The 8,847-nt window shown below is 43.4% G+C and overlaps 1 pseudogene; it reads right to left on the bottom strand.

The window, feature by feature from the left end:
- Nucleotides 1–567: 567 nt before the first annotated feature.
- The window catches only part of LOC133385753 (eukaryotic peptide chain release factor GTP-binding subunit ERF3A-like), a 77,982-nt pseudogene continuing 69,702 nt past the window's right edge, over nucleotides 568–8,847 (bottom strand).

Raw genomic sequence — 8,847 nt, 5'->3', positions numbered from 1 at the left:
CTGCCTCTGGCAGGCCAAAGCTGTGTCAGCTGTGATGCAAATGTAAACACAATTGCTTTCCTTTGATCATGCCATTGGCTCAACAGATGAATGTGTTTGTTCTATGTCTGAAAGCTCTTCCTGCCTAGACAAATCACCACTCCAGCCTAATAAATGATCTCTCATAGATTATTTTCCACAGAGCAAATTTATCTTGTCTAGCATTCATTGTCACCTATCTGCATGTTAATTATGTTCTTTCTTCCAGAAGGAAATTAAGTAAGGTCCACACATAAACTATGGGAAAGGTATTCTGAATGCCCAGGGACACAATTTATTCTGGCATATATTACACTGGCTTCCTATAGTTCAGATTGCTCTGCCCTAGACATACCTTGTGTCTACAATCCCTTCCTTTCTCCATCTTGAGATTAGGATAGCAAATATTAAGAACTGTACTTTTGTGATTATTTCTCATTTGCTTCTTTATGAGTGCCCTGTTTGTTTCTAAAAGAAATGGGTAAGTGAACCTTTTTGACCTGGAAATTCCAAAACTCTGAAGCTCTATTTGAGCATTCAAACATGAAGCTATAGTAATTGCTTGAGGGGCATCATCACAAGCTACTGTCCTTTGCAGATAGAGCCCGATTCCAGTTTTCCCAGAACTACCGTGCCCATATCCTTATATTTATCAACAATTGGCAGCCTGATTGGTCCATCAACTGATCTGTTGAAGTTTGGCAAGTTATCCAGATATGGAATAAATGGTAGCCCAATATACCAAGGACAGAAGTCCGATTGCTCCTTGAGGTTTGCTCCAGTCAGTCCAGAGCAGGGCATGAAGTGAATATCTTTTTTAGGATTGAAGCCAACTTTTTTCAAAAATGGCACCAATTTCTCTTTACATTCTTCATACCTTTCATTGCTCCAGTTCACAGTTGGATCATCCATTTTATTAATAAGAACTATTAAATGTTTCACGCTTGCTGTTTTCGCTAGCATGGCATGCTCTCTTGTTTGCCCCCCTTTCTCAAAACCAGTTTCAAATTCTCCTTTCCTTGCAGAGATAACCAATACAGCTAGATCAGCTTGTGAAGCACCACCAATCATATTTGGAACAAAGCTCTTATGCCCTGGAGCATCTAAAATTGTGAAGTGTTTCTTCTCTGTTTCAAAATAGGCACGGCCCACTTCCACTGTTTTACCTTTGTCTCGTTCTTCCTGGTTTGTGTCTAAGGCCCAGGAGAGGTACCAGGTTTCTCTGTTTTTTTCTTTAGCTTCTCTTTCGTATTTTTCAAGCGTTCTTTTATCAACCATGCCTGTCAAGTACATTATTTGTCCTCCAGTTGTTGATTTGCCAGCATCTACATGCCCAGTGAATACTACATTTACATGTTCTTTTTTGGGAGCACCTGGTGGCGCTACCATGGATTTAGGTTTTGGTAGCTCCTCTTCCTCCTCCATCATTTCTGGGGTACCTTCCTCAATAGGTCCTGCATCTCCAGAAGGCCCACTCGCTAATTCAGGTTCAATAGCTTCCTCTTTATGGTCCCATGATTCTTCAGGGGACATCTCCATTTCTCCGTTTTCTACAACTGGTTCCGAGATTTCCATACTGACTGCAGCATTTGACCCTTCACAAGATGATGGCTCTTCCTCTTGTGAAGATTCTACTGATGCCCCGTGTGGCGGCAAGGACGACGACATCAGGGGCGGCAGGCCCGGCGGGGGCGAAGGCGGAGGCAGCGGGAGTCCCGGCGCGGAAGAAAACGACGAAGACAAAGAGGAGGAGGAAGAGGCAGGAGCCGTGCCTGGGCTTCCCCTCAGGAAGGCCGGCACGAACTCGGCGGCGTGGACATTGGGCACGAAGGGCTTGGCGTTGACATTGAGGTGCCGGCTGAAGGCCGCACCCAGCAGCTGCTCCTGCTCCGCGGCATCGAGCTGGGCCGGGTTGGGCACAGCCACGTCATCAGAGGAAGGTGCGGCGGCAGCAGAAGGAGGAGGGCAGTTCCCGGGCTCGATATCCGCCTGGTCCCAGCAGTTGGGTGCCAAGTTGCTGCTGCTGCCGCTGCCGTTCGCCTCCGTTTTGTGTGCCTGCCTGTCCCCACAAGCCTCTGCGCTTCCTGAAGCGTCTCTCTCCCCCCCTCCCGACGGCTTGAGGGGAAGAGGGACTCTTTGGGCTCATCTACACAGTGGTTTAGTTTGTGTTTGGTACTACTTACATTTCCTTTTAATTCTCATGGTTCACATGACGTTACTGGCAAACAGAAGTTATCACCAATTTTCCCCTTGTGAATCCATACTAACCCAATCCACTGATAATATGAAAAGTTTAGAACAATAGAGCTGCACTCCACTCCAGACGTCTTTGAAGATGTTTTGCTTCAATGGTTTTTAGTGGGCAGGTGAATAATCACTTTTAGCTATTTTCCTTTCTCCACCTACTAACTCTCCCATGAATTCTATTTTGTTTCCAGCAGTTTATCCAGCAACTTCCAACTGCTCTGTCCTCCCCCCTTCACAGTTTGCTGCAGCCCTCCCTTCTTTCCTCTCTTTCTCCCTGAGTAAACTTCCTTCACTCCTTGTAACTAGTGATGGGAATTGCCATTGGATTTTAACATTCTTTCTCATATCCTCTATCTTTGCAGAGAGAATTTTGAAGTAACATCACTCGGTGCCTGGTTTTCAATTTTTTTTCCTTAAAAAATCTAAAGTGGATTTTTTAAAAAAAGTTTCCTCAAAAATATCAATATTAATATCCATATTCTCAAAATATCATTATTGATATTGATATTTTGATAAAATATTGATATTGATATTTTCTCAAAATATTGATATTGATATATTTAAAATATTAATATTATATTGATTTGTTTTTCCAGTGGGGAAAATAACTCAGAAAAAGCAAGGGGCAGCAGAAAAAGGGGGTCAGATGACCCCTCTTCTTTTCAACTGCCAAGCTTCAGGAAGCAGTGGGGTAGGAGGGAGTGGAAATATTGTGCAGGCCAAAAATATTTGCCCAGTAACTGAGCAACAGGAGGGAGTAAAAATGTAAAATTAGATGGCAGGGCCACAAGGAATCAGCAACACTAATCCTTCCCAGGGGAACGCCTACTTGTGTGAATGGAAAATAATGGATTTGAAGATACCACTGAGCACACTGGTAAAAGCAGTGCACTTGCTATGAAGAAATGCTTCCATGTAGATAAGCCCTTTGTTGTCTCACTCCTGCCATCACATTCTCACCTGCTCTGCCCCACTGCCACCCACACATTGAGGCCTGAGCCTAATTGGCACATGTAGCCTCCCCATATGATTTAGATTGGTTCAAAATTGTGAAGGGAGCCTCCACGTGGAATGCAGACATTATGCCGATGTAATTTACCCTTATTCCTAACTCCTTTCAGGAGGGCTGGCCCTCCAAGCCTGGCAGAGGGGAAACAAGCCTGTAAAACAGAGTTTGACTTACACACCCTTTTGCCAGTGCAACTTCTACTGAGTTGCTAGATCATGTGACTGAGATGAACAGAGGTTGCAACAGGTGTAAGTCCTCACTGCTCCATCCCACCTCCAGAATGCCCCTTTCAGCTGTGCCCTGGCTTAGCTGGGATGGAGGACTGGCATATCTCCAGCTGAGCAGGGATAAGGAACTTCAGCCAGTCCGGTCAGGGATATGTCTATTCCAAACTCCACTCATCCCAGCAGATCTTGGGTTTGGATTGTTCCCATAAAGAAGTGGTGGGTGGTGACAGTAAAACTTTGCTTTGGAACACCCTCCTCCATTCCCTTCTGGCATATTTATTTATTTATTTATTAAATTTATTAATCGCCCATCTGACTGGCTGTCCAGCCACTCTGGGCGACATACAAAATAAAAACATACAAATACATTAAAACATTAAACATCTCAACAACAATAATAAAACCTAACCCACCTCAAAAGCCTACCTGAAGAGCCAGGTCTTCAAGGCCCAGTGGAAGCTCATCATAGAGGGGGCATGGTGGGGATCATTTGGGAGGGAATTCCACAAAGTGGGGGCCACAATTGAAAAAGCCCTCTCCCTAGTTCTCACCAGTCTAGCTGTTTTAACTGGTGGGATAGAGAGAAGGCCTTTTGAGGCTGATCTTGTTGGGCGGCATCCCTGATGATGTTGGAGGCGCTCCTTCAGATTGACTGGGCCGAAACCGTATAGGGTTTTAAAGGTCAGAACCAACACCTTGAATTGGGCCCGGAAAACAACCGGTAACCAGTGCAACTCCTTCAGCAATGGAGTGATGTGATCTCACCGGTGGCTGCCATTAATCACGCAAGCCACCGCATTCTGTACCAGTTGCAGCTTCCAGACAATTTTCAAGGGTAACCCCATGTAGAGCGCATTACAGTAGTCTAGGCAAGAGGAGACCAGGGCATGTACCACAGATGGGAGCAGATGGTTGGGAAGGTAGGGGCGCAGCCTCCGTATCAGATGGAGTTGATACAGCACCGCCCGGCTCACAGCCGAGACCTGAGCCTCCATGTACAGCTGGGAGTCAAGAATGACCCCCAGGCTGTGGACCTGGTCTTTCAGGGGCAATTGTACCCCATTGAGCACCAGGTCAACATCCTCCCATTTGTCTCCCACAAACAGTACCTCGGTTTTGTCAGGGTTCAGCTTCAGCTTATTCCTTCCCATCCAGCCACTCACTGACTCCAGGCACTTGGATAGGGTTTCTACAGCCAACCTCAGTGAAGATTTGAATGAGAGATAGAGCTGTGTGTCATCAGCATACTGGTGACACTGCAGCCCAAATCTTCTGATGATAGCCCCCAGCAGCTTTATATAGATGTTAAACAGTATTGGGAAGAGGATGAAGCCCTGTGGCACCCCACAAGTGAGAGGCCAAGGATCCGAAACCTCATCTGCCAATGCCACTCTCTGGTACCTACCAGAGAGGAAGGAACGGAACCACTGCAATACAGTGCCCCCTATGCCTAACCTCTTCAGGCGGTCCAGAAGGATACCGTGGTCAATGGTATCAAAAGCTGCTGAGAGATCCAGGAGGACAAGGAAGGTGCATTCGCCCCTATCCAACGCCCTCCTCATATCATCCACCAAGGCGACCAAGGCCATTTCAGTCCCATGTCCAGGACTGAAGCCTGATTGAAATGGATCCAGATAATCCGCTTCCTCCAAATGCGCTTGCAACTGCTTCGCCACCACCTGCTCAACCGCCTTGCCCAGGAATGGCAGATTTGAGACTGGGTGAAAGTTGTTCAGATCTTGGGGATCCAAGGAGGGCTTCTTTAGAATTGGTTTTATTACTGCCTCCTTGAGAGCTGATGGCATTACTCCCTCTTCCAGGGACGTGTTTACCACCATCTTGATCCCCTCACCCAGTCTGTCCTTGCAGCTCATAATGAGCCACAACGGGCAAGGGTCGAGTAAGCAAGTGGTTGGCTTTAAGGCTGAAAGCACCTTGTCCACTTCATCAGAAGGAAGAAGCTGGAACCGATCCCACACCACCAGAGCATCACTGGCCACCTCTGGATCGCTCACTGTGTCCACAGCGCACGGAATAGCACTCTTAATACAATTAATATGGCCAGGACTTGTTCTGAGTGGGAGAGTTTCCACTTAGTAGAGAGGGTTATGTATATTCATCTGTTACAGTTAGTATTTTCAAATATACTCCACAGATAGAAAGTGCACCCCAAAGTTTCATTGCTGGCCATTGTTGGCAATCACTACTGTAAGAAAGGTGAAAGAAAGCAGCAGTTCTGATATTCAGGCAACATATTATTCAGTAAACCCCATTCTCGGGCTAGTAAATATCAAACCATTCAGCTATCAACTTAATATGAATAGATTCAACCATAACAATAAATTGGAAGCAGAATTTAATCACTGCTTTTCTTTGCTTGGTTTGCTCTTTGGCACCTTTTAAAGCATTCTAGCACTTCTTTTCAATTCTTCCTTTATCCTTCATCATTTGATACTATTTGCATATTAGAATGTGATATGTTTACCAAACAATTAGAATAAATCATCACTTTAATTAAATACAATTCAGAAGCATTGCTTCCAGCTATATGTCTGCAATTACTGTGATCAATAGAAGGTTTGAATAAGGAAGACAAATGCATATTTGGGCAGGAGCGCATTCCCCCCATCCCCCGAATCACCTTCTCTCTTATTTTTTGTTTCTCATCTTGAGAAGATTAAATGTTCTGCCTTGTTTTACTCATTCTCCAGTACATACTGGAGAAGGTAAGGAGGGAAGCTAGTTACAATTGTCTTTTATTTGTGCTTAACTGTCAAACTATGTTTCATTCTGCAATTCATTATGAAAGTTCTATTTAGGAAAGACATTCTCTTGAATGAGACCTGGACTACTACATCCACATAGGCTGAGAACAGCACTGGAAATGAAAATATATATTTGAATCAGGAGTTCATGGCAGACCCACAGCTGCTACTGAAAGCAACAGCCCTATGTCTCTCCCAGTCCCATTGGTCACATGGTAGAGCAAAGAAAGGAGTTCATTCTGTCTTTCTAAATGATCATCCCCCATCTGCAGTGGTGCAGTCTTAGACACTTACCTACTTTCTACTTGCTCAGTAAGGAGGAGAAGTGATTGTTTAAAAATAAGTACAGAAGTTCTGTACACAGATGCCAAAGTCAGAAATCCCTTTTTTCCCTTGTTTTTTAGATAACTGCCCTATATGTTGCTGTACTTATTAAGTGGTATAAAATAAAATAAACATAACAAATGCTCTTAAAATGCATTGCTTTTTTTGTAGTTTAACCTTGAATGTATCTAAGACCAGGCTTTTATGGACCTTGCTATTACCCTCCCCTCAAGTGCCCCAATAGGCAGATAGATAGATAGGCAAAATATATTTGGAGCAGCAGTTCAATTACCAAGATTTCCCAAAGCAAATGTTAAGTGTCAAAACAACAGTGCTAACCAAGGATATGCTTTAGGGTCTCTTGGGGGGGGAATTGAGTCTGTAACAAAGACAGAATGATTCAGAATAAATGTGGAAATCACTTCTATCTGGCTGATGCCACTTAAATAGACGATAACTTTATCAATCAAAATGAAGGCTGAGCAAAAATATTTCATGACAAAAATATATTAACCAATTTTCACTGTTTGGAACCTTCATAAATCAATAATAGATACCATTTACTCACTCCTGCTGTGGTGGCTTTTTATGCTTTCAACAGAATACCCTGAATGAGGGTTGTCATAGTTACAGCAGAATTTCAGACTGAGTTTTGTTTTATCATAATTGCTGCATATTAGTTTATAAACAGCTGAGCTATATCTTCCACTTGTAGCACTAATTTGTGCCTAGAGACAATACTCTTCCCTCAGGAAACTCGACAACAATATCCAATATATTGCAAGTTTTTTGCTTTCCCCAGAGAAAGGAAACGTTTTTGCAATTCAAGCTGTTTTTCTCTCCCCCCCCTTTTTTTTTAAAAAAGAGACAGATTATGAACAGTAGAGGATCTGTGCGAAAAGAATCTACAGTAGGATAAGGAACAAAGACTGCAATAAGAGCAAAACAAAAAACTAAGAATGTTTCTAATTAAACATACCAAACTGTCTAGGCCTTTTCATTCATACATGTGAGTGAAAGTGTGCAGATTTAAAGTGGGAAGGGTTGGGCCACACATGTAAGCCCCACACCATCTCTGCGTGCATTGGCTGTACACTGCTTCTGACATTTGCATGTTGAGCACCAAGGTCCCCTTGTAACTGGCAACCCTGTTATAATCAGCATTCTTGATCATGAGGAGACTTCAAAGTGCACCCACCTGGCACATAATAGGATGCTGGGTCACAGCTTGTGCATGTGCCCAGTCCTTCCCTCTATAAGCTCACAAACATTCACTCCAAATACATGAATGTGAGCAGTGAACTCTTTTGCTTGCAGCCAAAGCAACCTTCTAAAGGCAATTCATATAATCGGTAGAACTGAGGAGTAAAGCTCTTTTCTGGAATGTATGGTTTCAAGCTGTAAGTGAAAGTTTGTGTGTGAGCACTACACTTGGTGGGTGATAGTGTTTGAATTATCACACTCTCAGAAGGATTCTGCTTTGCTTCCTCCCTGACATACTTGTTTTGTTTTTATTTGCAGGGAGATTTTTGGTTTGTTTTTTTTAATGGGAAGAATTGAGAATGCAGCCCTATTTATTGAACTCTGAAGTGGTACAGTCCAGGACATGCTTTATTGCTTAGTTCTGCTGATTATATAGTTTGGCCCTGAGCACAAATGGATTTGGTGGGAAACAACTACCAAGAGAATGACAAGAAAATTCTATCCAAATTGTTTCCAAAATAGTTAGTACAGTTTGCTCTAAACACCATCTTTTTTCTCTCATTTGGTAATCTGGTGCACATACGAAAGCCGGCAGTTCACCACAGCTATTTGGTCAGCAAATTTGCCTCACTGTGTGAATACAGTACTTTGCATGGGACAGTTTTTCTATCATTTATATTGTGATGCACCCAGGGTCAATCAGTAAGGTCAGTCCCTCACCTAGTCCACTGAGTCTACACTTTCCTCAAAATACATGCTGCTGTCACCTGCTGTACTGATTTACAGGGGTTAGATGTATATACAAACACATGTGATGAAAGATATATTTACCTTGGAATTCACAGGGACAAGAACAGCATGTTAGAACATAAACATATATTTAAGAAATTCAACATCCTAAAACCTAAAATAGCTGTCTATTCTATGCAGCATAACAGCTAGCTTAACTCCATACCTCCCCAACACAGCTCACTCTCTACCTCCCACACACACCACAAAACTACAATACCCAGGTTTTCCTTTAACATGGAAATGGTTGTCAAATGTTGCAATC

This window comes from Rhineura floridana, chromosome 5 (assembly GCF_030035675.1).
Source record: "Rhineura floridana isolate rRhiFlo1 chromosome 5, rRhiFlo1.hap2, whole genome shotgun sequence".
Lineage (NCBI taxonomy): Eukaryota > Metazoa > Chordata > Lepidosauria > Squamata > Rhineuridae > Rhineura > Rhineura floridana.
This window is presented reverse-complemented; position numbering and strand designations above follow the sequence as displayed.